The following is an 8,765-nucleotide window of genomic DNA, read 5'->3' on the forward strand; positions in this document are numbered from 1 at the left end:
CTCATTTTGTCTGTCATAGTTGAAGTGTACCTATGATGAAAATTACAGGCCTCTCTCATCTTTTTAAGTGGGAGAACTTGCACAATTGGTGGCTGACTAAATACTTTTTTGCCCAACTGTATTAGGATACCAACAATGCAAGAAACTATCCATATAATTACTGTCCCATTATTGATGCCTTTAATAACCCCAACCATTTTCCACTACATTTAACATTTAAGTCATTTAGCAGACGCTCTTATCCAGAGCGACTTACAAATTGGTGAATTCACCTTCTGACATCCAGTGGAACAGCCACTTTACAATAGTGCATCTAAATCATTAAGGGGGGGGTGGTGAGAAGGATTACTTATCCTATCCTAGGTATTCCTTGAAGAGGTGGGGTTTCAGGTGTCTCCGGAAGGTGGTGATTGACTCCGCTGTCCTGGCGTCGTGAGGGAGTTTGTTCCACCATTGGGGGCCAGAGCAGCGAACAGTTTTGACTGGGCTGAGCGGGAACTGTACTTCCTCAATGGTAGGGAGGCGAGCAGGCCAGAGGTGGATGAACGCAGTGCCCTTGCTTGGGTGTAGGGCCTGATCAGAGCCTGGAGGTACTGCGGTGCCGTTCCCCTCACAGCTCCGTAGGCAAGCACCATGGTCTTGTAGCGGATGCGAGCTTCAACTGGAAGCCAGTGAAGAGAGCGGAGGAGCGGGGTGACGTGAGAGAACTTGGGAAGGTTGAACACCAGACGGGCTGCGGCGTTCTGGATGAGTTGTAGGGGTTTAATGGCACAGGCAGGGAGCCCAGCCAACAGCGAGTTGCAGTAATCCAGACGGGAGATGACAAGTGCCTGGATTAGGACCTGCGCGCTTCCTGTGTGAGGCAGGGTCGTACTCTGCGGATGTTGTAGAGCATGAACCTACAGGAACGGGCCACTGCCATGATGTTGGTTGAGAACGACAGGGTGTTGTCCAGGATCATGCCAAGGTTCTTAGCGCTCTGGGAGGAGGACACAATGGAGTTGTCAACCGTGATGGCGAGATCATGGAACGGGCAGTCCTTCCCCGGGAGGAAGAGCAGCTCCGTCTTGCCGAGGTTCAGCTTGAGGTGGTGATCCGTCATCCACACTGATATGTCTGCCAGACATGCAGAGATGCGATTCGCCACCTGGTCATCAGAAGGGGGAAAGGAGAAGATTAATTGTGTGTCGTCTGCATAGCAATGATAGGAGAGACCATGTGAGGTTATGACAGAGCCAAGTGACTTGGTGTATAGCGAGAATAGGAGAGGGCCTAGAACAGAGCCCTGGGGACACCAGTGGTGAGAGCGCGTGGCGAGGAGACAGATTCTCGCCACGCCACCTGGTAGGAGCGACCTGTCAGGTAGGACGCAATCCAAGCGTGGGCCGCGCCGGAGATGCCCAACTCGGAGAGGGTGGAGAGGAGGATCTGATAGTTCACAGTATCGAAGGCAGCCGATAGGTCTAGAAGGATGAGAGCAGAGGAGAGAGTTAGCTTTAGCAGTGCGGAGCGCCTCCGTGATGCAGAGAAGAGCAGTCTCAGTTGAATGACTAGTCTTGAAACCTGACTGATTTGGATCAAGAAGGTCATTCTGAGAGAGATAGCGGGAGAGCTGGCCAAGGACGGCACGTTCAAGAGTTTTGGAGAGAAAAGAAAGAAGGGATACTGGTCTGTAGTTGTTGACATCGGAGGGATCGAGTGTAGGTTTTTTCAGAAGGGGTGCAACTCTCGCTCACTAATAATGGAAGTTATTTTATTCCGGCAAATATCACTTGTCGCTCGACGCCTCTCACTCTCTCCACCTCTCTATTATACAAACAGTCTCTCATTGTGTGTCCAATAGATTATCCCTCTGAGTCCTGGAGAGGAGAGGAGTGCATCTCCCACCAGTTCAGCTTCAACACAAACCATGTTCCGTGCATCTCTACTGCTGCTGCTGTCAGCTGCCTCCTGTGAGTCTCTTTGGATCTTGGGAAAAAACACATCAATGAAAATTGAATAAGACTGATATAATTTGACACTATTTGGAGCTTGTAATTATCGCTTCCTTCTTTCTCTTCTCAAAGGTGTTCACTGTGAAGAACTCACTCAGCCAGCCTCTATGACTGTCCAGCCAGGTCAACCATTGACCATCTCCTGTAAGGTCTCATATTCTGTTACTAGCTATTGGACAGCTTGGACCCGACAACCTACAGGGAAAGGACTGGAGTGGATTGGGCAAATATATACTGGAAACACAATCTACAAGGATTCACTGAAAAACAAGTTTGGACTCACTTTAGACTCCTCTTTAACAGGACAGAATCTGCAGACTAAAGACACAGCTGTGTATTATTGTGCCAGAGACTCACTGTGATATAAACCAGGGATGAACATGTAAAAAACACTCATCCCTTAAACAGTTGGAGCAATGGTGATATTAACCTTTTTAATGTAATAAAATATAGTCAAATCCCCCCAATGGAATGACTAATTTAGTTTATACTACATTGGTGTCTTTTAAATTATAATAAATGATTGGCTTAGACAAAATATATATGTTTGCTCAATGTATAGCTCCAACCTTCTCCAAAATATAACATATATAAGTTCCAAACTCAAAATGTCCAAACTGTGGACCTTCTTTATTAGACAATATAATATCAGCTTCAGTATGCTCACCTCTACAGTATAACCCCTCCCTCCATCCATCTCTCTACGTCAATGCAAACCCACCCTCTTGTTCTTTCCCTACTTAAACAGTGTCTGTCTGTCTGTCCTAAGAGGCCCTCTGAGTCCTGGAGAGTAAAGAAGAGCAGTGCCTACCTGTTCAGCTTCAACACAAACCATGTTCCCTTCATCTCTGCTGCTGCTGGTAGCTGCCTCCTGTGAGTCTCTCTGTTAATACAAATTGAGATTATTACAACTCTGGAATTATCATTTCTAATTTCGGACGAAAATTGACAATGATGTGTATTGATGTATGTTCCTCATTACAGGTGTCTACTGTGATATTGAACTCATCCAGTCTGGTCCAGTGGTTATAGAACCAGGAGTGTCTTTCAGCATCTCCTGCAAATTCTCTGGGTTTTCTATATCTTCTTATTGTCTTGGATGGATACGACAAGCTGAAGGGAAAGCTTTGGAGCATGTTGGTTATACATGCAGTAGTAGTGTTTCCACAGTAGATTCACTGAAGAGCAAGATCACTTCTAGATATGACAGTTCCAGCAGTACAGTGTTTCTTAAAGGGAACAACTTCCAGACTGAAGACACAGCTGTGTATTATTGTGCTCGGTGGACACAGTGATACAAATCAGCACCAGAGCTTTACAAAAACTCTTCCTCCAGGGATTCATTGTAGCTTATAATAAGGACTTATTAAATGAAATGAAACAGAGAACTCTTTCAATATCACATTTGTAAACAATTATAAGCTCAGTGCTGGCGGTGTTGGAAATTAATATCTGAGTTGTGTGCCTTGATAAAGGTGGCCTTTAATAAAGGTGGCCTCAACAATACTGCACAATAAGGTCTAATCTCTGTATATTCAAAAAGACACAAAGAACAAATAGTATGTTAGAACAATATTTGTATAAAAAAACTTCATATCCTTGACACTCATGGGTTATGATGTAAAAAATATTGGCAGAGTGTAAAGCTCATTGTATAAGAGTCCTGCCTAACATTTTCCTGCAGTATAAGTCTGTCTTTTTACATGGACAATACATTATGTTTGAAGCTTTGGTTTTTCTATTTAAATTTTGAGGTTGGATATAAACACGTTAGCACATGGGGCGTACTGATTGGTGTCACCTCGTTAGTCAGTATGTGTTACACCTGTGCTGGCTTGTCCACCTCGTTTGTCGGAAGGTGTTTCACCTGTGCTTGCCCAGGTGATATTTAGGAGTGGCTGGCCCAGTATGCTCCCTATTTGAGTTCTAGAAGATTTTTTATTTTATTTTTTTATCTTCCCTGTTTTTGTTTAGCTTTTTGGTTTGCTTCCTGTTTTAAGTTTACTGTGGGTTTTTATTTTGTTTTCCTCTTCTTGGGTAAATTAATTTGGCACTCATGGTGGGTTTAAGTTTCCAGTTGTTGATGCTAGTCAACTTTCAGTCGACACCCCCATGAGTGTCTTTAAGAACCCCTCTTGAAACTCCACGTTTCGTTTTTTTGGACTCTGTTAGTTTCACCTTCTGTTTGAGCGACAATTTTTGGTATCCTGCTGGGGAATGTAACAATTGATATTTATAGCTTGTACAGATTAAATATTTTTTTCATTTTATATATCCTCTCCGTATGCAAATTTCATATAGCTCCTCTTTCTTTAACTCCCTCTACCTCCTTATATAAAAACCTCTCTGTATCTGAGAGTCCTAGTATGCCTCTGTATCTGAAGTTCTGAAGAGCAGCTCACCAGTTCAGTTTAACACAAATGTCATGATCGTCGTAGTGAGGAGACCAAAGCGCAGCGTGATGTGAATACATTTTTTAACCTCTTGAATCTAGGGGTCACTTTTTTTGGAAAAATAACGTTCCCAAATTAAACGGGCTATTTTGTCAGGACGAGATGCTAGAATATGCATATAATTGACAGCTTAGGATAGAAAACACTAAAGTTTCCAAAACTGTAAAAATATTGTCTGTGAGTATAACAGAACTGATATTGCAGGCGAAAGCCTAAGAAAAATCCAATCAGGAAGGGACTCTTATTTAGAAAGCTCTGCGTTCCTATGCGTCCCATATTAAGCAGTAAATGAGATATCAAGCAGATTCCTTTTTCTATGGCTTCCCAAATGTGTCTAGTGTCACACTACATAGTTTCAGGCTTATTTAGAAAAATGAGCCTGAACGTCAACATTGCGTCAGCTGGAGTCTCTCAGTCTTTTGTGCGTAAAGGACAAATGCGGCCATTGTTTCTCTCTTTCCTACTAAGAAGCCATCTGTCCCGGTTGATATAATATTGAATAGATATTTGAAAAACACCTTGAGGATTGATTATAAACAACGTTTGCAATGTTTCTGTCAATATTATGGAGCTAATTTGGAATATTTTTCGGCGTTGTCGTGACCGCAATTTCCGGTCGATTTCTCAGCCAAGCTATTTCGGCTACAAAAATAATATTTTTGGAAAAAAGGAACATTTGCTATCTAACTGGGAGTCTCGTGAGTGAAAACATTCGAAGCTCAAAGGTAAACGATTTAATTTGATTGCTTTTCTGATTTCCGTGACCAGGTTGCCTGCTGCTAGCTAGGCATAATGCTATGCTAGGCTATCGATAAACTTACACAAATGCTTGTCTTGCTTTGGCTGTAAAGCATATTTTCAAAATCTGAGAAGACAGGGTGATTAACAAAAGGCTAAGCTGTGGTTCAATATATTTCACTTGTGAATTCATGAATAGGAATATTTTCTAGTAATATTGATGTCCGTTGCGTTATGCTAATTAGTGTCAGTTGATGACAACGCTCCCGGATCTGGGATGGGTAGTACCAAGAATGAATGGACGAAAAAACCGACGAACACGACCTCTAAAGAAACTGCGTGCTAACATCACAGAGTAAGAACCCACGAAATACCCAAAGATGGCTGCATAAATATGGTTCCCAATCAGAGACAACGATAAACAGCTGCCTCTAATTGATTACCAATCTTGGCAACCATAGACATACATAAAGACCTAGATGGTAAACAACCCCATAAACCTACAAAACCCATAGACAGTACAAAAACACATACATCACCCATGTCAATCCCTGACCTAACCAAAATATATAAAGAAAACAAAGAATACTCAGGTCAGGGCGTGACAACAAACTATGTTCCCTGAATCTCTGCTGCTTCCTGTGGGTCTCTTTTTTTAAATGATTTATGGTGAATACATTTACTAATTGAGTTTTAGATACTGTTTTAACAACATCTGTGATTTCTTTCAACAGGCGTTTATGGTCAGACATTTACTGAGTCGGGACCAGTAGTTGAAAGGCCTGGAGAATCCCACCAACTGACCTGTACAGCCTCTGGGTTCACATTCAGTAGCTACGACATAGCTTGGATCAGACAGGCTCCTGGGAAAGGACTGAAGTGGGCTGCTTATATACATCTAGTAATCCAATCTCTTACTCCCAGTCAGTCCAGGGTAGATTAACTATCTCCAGCGATGACTCCAGCAGTAAGCTGTACCTACAGATGAACAGCCTGAAGAGTGAGAACACAGCAGTGTATTGCTGTGCTAGAGAGTCACAGTGGTTAAACTAATGGGAGAAGCCGTACAAAAAGCATTTCCCCATTCAACACAGACAACCTAATTTTTTTAAATGAATGATTTAATAGCAAAATGTTCACAAGCACCCCATATGTTTAAAAAAACAACTTGATAAATATAGTATACAGTAGGTGTAATGGCTTTCTTCTGTTGAAGGAGGAGCGGACCGAAATGCAGCGTGGTATGTTTGAGACATGTTTAATGAAGAACGAAAAAACTCGAACAATACAAAAACAACAAACGGTACGTGAAAACCTAAACAGTCCTATCTGGTGAAGAGACAGGAACAATCACCCACGACAACACTCAAAGAATATGGCTGCCTAAATATGGTTCCCAATCAGAGACAACAATAATCACCTGACTCTGATTGAGAACCGCCTCAGGCAGCCATAAACTACGCTAGACATCCCACAAAACCCCAAGACAAAAACACACCACAATAACCCATGTCACACCCTGGCCTGACCGAATAAATGAAGAATAAACATAATATATTTCGACCATGGTGTGACAGTAGGATTACCAATAACAAGAAACAGTGTTTATCCATTCCAGTTTCATCTCCCATAAGTGTAGTGTTAAAAACTGGCACATTATCACATTTTCCCCCCATTTTGCACTGATATTCCCAGTCCTTTATACCTGATTGTCATTATTCAAATGTAATCTAAACCCTGTCTCTCCCTCTTCCTTATATAAACAGGCTCCATATGTGTGTATCAAAATACATCCCTCTGAGTCCTGGAGAGTAGAGAAGAGCATCTCCAACCGTTGTGCCTGTCCCCACAAACCATGTCCCTGCATCTCTGCTGCTGGCAGCTGTTGTCTGTGAGTGTCTATATTACAGGCACAATAAGGAAAATTGGATCAGACTTTAATGTAATGCTAAAATCATGTTACTTGGATTTTTAATATTGTTCATTATTTCCTTTCAACAGGTGTACAGAGTTATGAACTCACTCAGCCAGCCTCCATGACTGTCCAGCCAGGTCAACCACTAACCGTCTCCTGTAAGGTCTCATATTCAGTAGTAGATTGCATACAGCTTAGATTCGACAGCCTGCAGGGAAAAAACTGGAGTGGATTGGATATAACTAAAGTGGTGGAAGCATAGCTTATAATTATGAACTGAAAAACAAGTTCTGCACCACCAGCAGCACTTCCAGCAACATGCTGTTTTAAAAGGACAGAATCTGCATACTGAAGCTGTCTATTATTGTGCTCGCCTCCACAGTGATACAAACCAGCACCAGACCTGTACTAAAACTCATTGCTCCATGAACAGTTATACTATATATACTGTATATATACATTATCTACCAGATGGGGGTGATCTAAGTCTGATTGTAAACTCAAACCTCCCTTGATCTAATGACTCTACAATATTTGCAACATAAAGGTTGGTCATGAAACAACACAGGTTAATCATGTGATATAAAACAATAAAACACAGAACATCAATCTCCACTATATTATCATAACCTCATAAACTGTCACAGTGGAAACCATTTTAATAAAGGTGATCATCAGAATACACATGATTACTCGTATCATCAAAGTCTATAAAAATATTCTTACATATACCCACATAAAAGGTATATATAGTAAAATATGTTTTCCTTGAATAGATACAGTATTTCATTTCTACTGTTTCAGTGTCTCCCTGTCTGGTCTCCCGATATGCCCAGTCAACCCCCACTCTGGGAATAGACGGCACAAGACCCATAGACTCCACGACTCTGACCAGCGATGGTGTAAACCTGCAGGACCAATGGACGTCTGAGCTGGCTGAGGTGAATGATCTCACAACCGATGCATTTTTCTCGTATATACTCTCCAATCACCATGTGTAAAAGTGTGGCTACAGAGGCCTTGATGGTGTCCATCAAAATAGTACTGACCACCCCATCAAACACGTCCTCAGGCTGTGTACATGTAGGGGGTGTCGCGGGTCTTGCCAGGGGGGAGTAGAATGTTGGGCTGCGAGGCATAGAGTCCTTAGGGTCTGGGCCCCATGACGTTTCGGAGTCCTGGTATGTGGTAGGAATATCCATGGCATATGCGTAAGTGAAGAACTGTAGGTTTTAAGGACCCTCCTTTTATTGTTGAACCAGCCCTCTGGGTATCAGGGCGTGGTTAACGCAGCCGCGTACTTAGTTTTCTTCGGGGGATGACCCTTCTGACGATGTACCTTCTTGGGGCTCCTTTGAATCATAATCCTCGGGATTCGTATCTATTATGCACTTCCTTAGCCGAACAATGCTCTGTCGCTGTTGACTCTGTACAAATAGAGCGTCCAACAACTCTAACATTTTCAATTCCATTAAATCCCAACTTTTAAAAGGAATAAGCATGCCCAACCTAAAATCCCCAGTCAGACCTCCATCACGAATGTTTTGGTTGCGGGTTTCCTCGTTGCTGATATAGAACTCCACGTAGCCACATGGAAGTCCATTCTTTCTTTGTATTTTCACCCTGTGAAATATTCTTCCTGAGGAGTCAGGGGTACCTTCCCTG

At 42.4% G+C, this 8,765-nt stretch overlaps 2 long non-coding RNA genes across 2 annotated transcripts; one reads left to right on the top strand and one right to left on the bottom strand.

Moving 5' to 3' along the window:
* The first annotated feature begins 6,123 nt into the window (after positions 1 to 6,123).
* On the top strand, positions 6,124 to 7,490 carry LOC135554930 (uncharacterized). Its single transcript, XR_010457788.1, has 3 exons — positions 6,124 to 6,488; positions 6,952 to 7,076; positions 7,187 to 7,490. It is a non-coding gene; the product is annotated as an uncharacterized LOC135554930 (long non-coding RNA).
* On the bottom strand, positions 6,428 to 7,576 carry LOC135554931 (uncharacterized). Its single transcript, XR_010457789.1, has 2 exons — positions 7,209 to 7,576; positions 6,428 to 7,084 (listed from the first exon to the last, which is right to left on the bottom strand). It is a non-coding gene; the product is annotated as an uncharacterized LOC135554931 (long non-coding RNA).
* Positions 7,577 to 8,765: the final 1,189 nt, after the last annotated feature.

This window comes from Oncorhynchus masou, chromosome 15, assembly GCF_036934945.1.
Source record: "Oncorhynchus masou masou isolate Uvic2021 chromosome 15, UVic_Omas_1.1, whole genome shotgun sequence".
NCBI classification, from domain to species: domain Eukaryota; kingdom Metazoa; phylum Chordata; class Actinopteri; order Salmoniformes; family Salmonidae; genus Oncorhynchus; species Oncorhynchus masou.